The sequence below is a fragment of the Herpailurus yagouaroundi genome, unplaced genomic scaffold, assembly GCF_014898765.1.
Source record: "Herpailurus yagouaroundi ecotype Mexico unplaced genomic scaffold, PumYag 77, whole genome shotgun sequence".
NCBI lineage: Eukaryota > Metazoa > Chordata > Mammalia > Carnivora > Felidae > Herpailurus > Herpailurus yagouaroundi.
This window is the reverse complement of record NW_024412388.1, coordinates 15,113,007-15,118,928: the sequence shown is the minus strand read 5'-3', so window position 1 is coordinate 15,118,928 and position 5,922 is coordinate 15,113,007. Positions and strand designations below refer to the sequence as shown.

The 5,922-nt window shown below is 44.5% G+C and overlaps 1 non-coding gene across 1 annotated transcript; it reads right to left on the bottom strand.

The window, feature by feature from the left end:
- Window positions 1–1,002: 1,002 nt before the first annotated feature.
- Window positions 1,003–1,075, bottom strand: TRNAE-UUC (transfer RNA glutamic acid (anticodon UUC)). The gene has a single exon. It is a non-coding gene; the product is annotated as a tRNA-Glu (tRNA).
- Between the last annotated feature and the right edge of the window lie 4,847 nt (window positions 1,076–5,922).

The following is a 5,922-nucleotide window of genomic DNA, read 5'->3' as shown; positions in this document are numbered from 1 at the left end:
CAGAGCCTGGAGCCTGCTTCAGATTCTGTGTTTCCCTCTCTCTCTGCCCCTCTTCCACTCATACTCTGTCTCTCTCTCTCTCTCAAAAATAAATAAAACATTAAAAAAATTAAAAAAAAATTCATCAAGATGTACACTTTGGTTTGTGCAATTTTCTGGGTGTAATAGTTCAATAAATGTTTTACATAATCTTCTTGACATAATGAAAACTTTTTTGAAAAGTTTGGTCTAACTCATTCATGGTCTCAAAGTTTTAAGAAAATGAACTTATTTTGAATAGTGCATTAAAGTTCACAAAGTTTACTCAACTGTCTTTGAACTTAGTGGTTTCAAACAACACTTCTATTTTAATAATGAACTTTGTTGTATCATAAACCTAGAGTTGAACTTTGCTCTGCCATAGTAGCTCATCTGAGTCAGCCTATTTCTGAAATAGAGGATAGGACTTACCATTGTTTAGGGCCAGCCAACATTAAAGAGCTGCTGTTTTGTTTTTTTTTTTCAAATGAGATTTTATTTTATTTATTTATTTACTTACCTATCTACCTATTTATTTATAATCTGTTTAAAAAATTTTATTCGGGGGTGCCTGTTTAAAAAATTTTATTCAGTCGGTTGAGCGTCTGACTTCAGCTCAGGTCATGATCTCACTGTTCATAGTTCTATACTGACAGCTCACAGCTCGGAGCCTGGAGCCTGCTTCAGATTCTTTCTCCATCTCTCTGCCCCTGCCCCGCTCACACTCTCTCTCTTGCAAATATAAACAAACATGAAAAAAATTTTTTTAAAAATAAAATGCTTATTCATTTTTGAGACAGAGAGAGAGAGAGAGAGACTGAGAGAGGGGAACAGAGGATCTAAAGCGGGCTCTGTGCTGACAGCAGAGAGCCCGATGCGGGGCTCAAACTCACAAACCATGAGATCATGACCTGAACTGAAGTCTGACACTTAATCGACTGAGCCACTCAGGTGCCCCCAAATTTTATTTTTAGGTACTCTCTATACCCAACATGGGGCTTGAACTCACAACCCTGAGATCGAAAGTCTCATGCTCTATCACCTGAGCTAGCCAGGCACCCCGGGAGCATCTTCACTTTGATTCTCCTGATGATGGTAGGGTGGGAAAGGCAGGATACCAAGAGAAAGCAAGCAAAAGATTTCACATCCCTTTGTTCCACCTTAAATATGAAGTCAAGGGATGTGTAGATGCTAGAGGGAGTCTTCAACCTGAAGAGTTCTGGCCACCAGGCTTGCTTGGCCATGGGGTGGGCCCGTGGCTAGGAACAGGTAGTCACCTGTTTCAGCAGTGTGTGTGTGTGTGTGTGTGTGTGTGTGTGTGTGCGCGCGCACGTGTGTGCGTTCTGATCTCTTTTATTGGGAGAAATTGCAGGATGCTGGCGATATCCCATCATATTTATTCGGGAGACACATACATTGATAAATAGATGAGTTTCTTGCCAATTTATTTATAGGTGCACATAGAAATCAGATAGTGTCTTAAATTTTTTTGACGGATCTCAGATAATTTTAAAGTACAATTTTTTTTATTTTTTAATTTTTTCAATGTTTGTTTATTTTTGAGAAAGAGATAGAGTACGAGTTGGGGAGGGGCAGAGAGAGAGAAGGAGACACAGAATCTGAAGCAGGCTCCAGGCTCCGAGCTGTCAGCGCAGAGCCTGTTGTGGGGCTTGAACCCACTAACCATGAGATCATGACTTGAGCCAAAGTCAGATGTTTAATTGACTAAGCTACCCAGGCACCCATAAATTATAATTTTAAATGCTCCATTGAAGTTGTCCTTTGGAGAAAGCTAAGGAAGAGAAGGTTGGAGAAATTTCACACTCCAGTAATCTCAGGCTCATCCACGGAAGCTTAGGTGGGGCAAAGGTCTCATTTAAAGTTCAAATCTAGGAGCACCTGGGTGGGTCAGTCAGTTAAGCATCAGACTTCAGCTCAGGTCATGATCTCACAGTCTGAGAGTTCAAGCCCTGCATCAGACTCTCCACTGACAGTGCAGAGCATGCTTAGGATCCTCTCTCTCCCTCTCTCTCTGCCCCTCCCCTGCTTGCTCTCTCTCAAAAATAAATAAACATTAAAAAAAAAAAAAGTTCAATTCTCAGTTGGTTAAGCATGTGACTCTTGATTTCGGCTCAGGTCATGATCTCATGGTTCAATAGTTTAAGCCCTGCACCAAGCCTGCTTGGGATTCTCTCTCTCCTGTCTCTCTCTGCCACTCCCAGCTTGTACTCTCTCTCTTTCAAAATGAATAAATAAACTTACAAAAATAAATATTAAATCTAGGAGTGCCTGGGTGGCTCAGTCATTTAAGCCTCTGACTATTGATTTTGGCTGGGGTCATGATCTGTCAGTTCATGAGATCAAGCCCCCACATTGGGCTCTGCTTGGGATTCTCTCTCCCTCTCTCTACCTCTCCCTCCCCAACCCATTTCAAAAATAAATAAACATTAACAAAATAAATTTCAAATCTAGCCATCTGCTGTGTGTCATTATCATGACAGCACTTCTCTGTAATGTTTACGGAGAAGGGATAAGAGGTTCTCTGAGAGATTTAACGTTTTAACCACAAGGGTTTTCTTTACTCTCCTAAGAATGTAACCTTTTACCATAAGGTTTGTGATGATTACACAGCTTGTAAGATGTATTCACTACGAGCCATTGTATTGATGTTTTTGAGTTAAAGAGGGCATTTGTTATCAGCCTTTGGTTTTGTTCCCCTACGCTGCAAATAACCTCACCAACCCTCATGCTTAACCCACCCACCTGCAGACACAAAATCTCCAGGATCATGTTAATTAACCCTCCACTGTAGGCTGTACAGTTTCATGTTCAACAGAAAATGGTTCACGTCTCCCGTAAAAAACAAAACAAAACACTAAGTTTCTTCTGACAGGTCTGAACCAAGCACAGCACAAAGCTTGATTCTTCAGCAGACCTCTGTATGGCAAGGGCAAGCAAGTGGATTTTTTTGAGACGCTTCTAGCAGAAATCGTAGGGGTTCTGTGTTTTCCATTCTCAGGGCAGAGATACAGCCTCAGGCGGCGGGACAGCAGCTGTCTTTCTTAGCGTGTGGCCCTGATTCCACTCGTCCCGTCTGTCTTCCTGAGAAGGAAAAGTCTTCCTACAGTGGTACGGAGTCTCAGGTCTCAGGGCATCCTCTGGATGTTCTCCCTTAACACCTTCTGTCTCTCTCTCTCTCTTAAATGTTTATTTTTGAGAGAGTGTGAGCAGAGGAGGGGCAGAGAGCGGGACAGAGGATCCAAAGCAGGCTCTGCACTGCCAGCACAGAGCCTGACGTGGGGCTCGATCCCATGAACCATGAGATCATGGCTTGAGCTGAAGTCGGATGCTCAACTGACTGAGCCACCCAGGCGCCCCAACATCTTCTGTCTCTTTAGTGCTACCCCAAGAAAGTGAAGTCAGGGGTATGGAATGTGGTTTTCTGCCAGGATATCTGTTTATACTGCAGACTTAATGTTCTACACGAGAGTTTCATTCATCCCTAGAACATTTCTTCTTTTATTTATTTTCTAAATTTTTTAACGTTTATTCATTTTTGAGAGAGAGAGACAGAGCGTGAGTAGGGGAAGGTCAGAGACAGAGGGAGACACAGAATCCGAAGCAGGCTCCAGGCTCTGAGCTATCAGCATAGAGCCGGACGTGGGGCTTGAACTCACTGACCGGCGAGATCATGACCTGAGCCGAAGTCGGACGCTTAACTGACTGAGCCAACCAGGCACCCCGCTAGAACAGTTATTAAATATCAACTATGTACCAGGCAGGTTTTGCTATGCTCAGCCATGGGAATTCAAGGAAAATGAAGGGAGTCCTTGGAGAGGTCCCAGGACTCTTCTCTGTTACATGCTCTGCTCTGAGGGCATCCCTCTGTCTTCATTGTACCCTTTTCCTCCAGGCGACAAGACTGTGTAGTTTTGGGAAAGTACATAATATTTCCAAGAAGCAGCATTTAACCTTCCCCCAAAGGACTCGGGGGAGAAAGCTGATGCTGATGGAAAAAGACGGAAAAAGACAAGACTTAAAAAAAAAAAAAAAAAGAACTGTTGAGGGATGTTTGACCTTCCCTGGTGGATGGCGTCTTTTGGCAGTATTTCAGTGCTCTTTTTTCTCCTCCTGGCAGGAGACAAATTTTCCCAGAGCAGCAACATCCTTTATCCACAGACCATGTCACAAATGCTATCTCTAAATTGCCAGCGGAGGTGGAGGAGTTTTGGCCGAAACTGTTGACAGAGCAAAGCTGCTATTAGATCAAAATCCGGCCACGTGAAATCCCTGGGCTGCAGTTTGGGGAGGTTCGAGCCAGGCAGCAGTGGGCAGAGAGAGAGAGAGAGAGAGAGAGTTTTCACTGGGAAGAAGGGTATCTGTTTCACCCGGCCGAGATGGACAAAAGCATAGTGGTGGCCGATTGGGGAGATGTTGTGTTGCTGAGAAATTCAGATCATCTGCGGCTCAGGCCGTCCCATGAATTTGCTGCCCTGCAGTGATTACTCAAAGTAAAAACATGGCCATGTCACTTTCTGTTACCGTCCTTCACGGGCTCTTTGCCCTTGCCATCTGCCCATCCGCAACCCACCCCCCTGCCCCAAAGCCCAAGCTCCTTAGTCTGGCACAAGAGGTTATTCACGACTTGGCCCTGGCATTTTTCTTGCTGTCCCCCTGCCCTGCCCTTTATGGTTACTTGCCGTTGCCCCAAGCATCATGCCGGTTCCTCTGTCTTCATTTACCTCTTTGAAAGAATCCCTATTTATAGTTGAGGTCACCTCGTCCAGGAAGACTTCTTTGACCTCTCCTAGACTGGGCTAGATGCCTCTTCTCTGTCTCCTCTTCTAAATTGTTAGCTCTCTTAGGACAGGGATTGTGATTTTGAAACAGGTCCCTAGCACCCAGCATGGGGCCTGCTGGATCTCTAGCCCTTGCCTGAGAGCCATCGGGGAACACAAGCCCTCTGTGGGCAGCCTCGTACCCAAGGGGGAGGAGAGGGGAAAGGGTTGGGCTAGCCTTTTAAATTCCCAACCACTGGACTCACTCCTGGGAAGGAGGGAGGGGGTGGAGAGGAGCCAGAAGGAAGCCATAGGAGTGACAAATAGCTCCCCCTTCCCCCAACAGGATCGACAGCTGCATCTGCTGTAGCATTTACACTACATGATTGCTGACTGAATTTCTTTCCTGTGGCTTGTTTACATTCTTTCTGTTTTTTTTTTTTTAATATTTATTTTTGAGAGAGAGAGAGAAAGAGAGAAGGAGAGTGAGATCATAAATGGGGGAGGGTCAGAGAGAGAGGGAGATAAAGAATCCCAAGCAGGCTCTGCACTGTCAGCACAGAGCCCGATGTGGGGCTCGATCCCATGAACCGTGAGATCATGACCTGAGCCGAGATCAAGAGTCAGATGCGAAACTGACTGAGCCACCCAGGTGCCCCATCTTTCTATTTTTTTTTTTTTTAAAGTAAAGATTCTTTTAAATAAAAGTAATATGAATATATGGGTTAGAAAATACTAATGGTATATGTGGATAGGCTCATCATGAAAAACAACAATCTTCTGTTCCAACTCCCTGTAAGCCCAGGGGCAATGACACTTTACTCTTTTAGTATTTCTCTTATAGTTTTCTTCAGGTCTCTAAAGTCACCTGCTTCAGAAGACTGAGCTATTTAAAGCACAAAGCTGACCATGTCACTGCCTGAAACTGACAGTTACTTTTCACAATAAGGTCAACCCCTTACCAGGGCCAGGCCTGCTCTCTCTGACCCTCAGCCATTCTTACCTGTGTCTTTCTTTTCTTTTCCTTCTCCTTGGGCAGCTTCAGTGTTTACACCTTTAGCGTGACCATGCCTTTGTGTTGTCCCCTCCTTTTGACTGTGGGCTAGACCTTAGCGGCTTGCTCTGA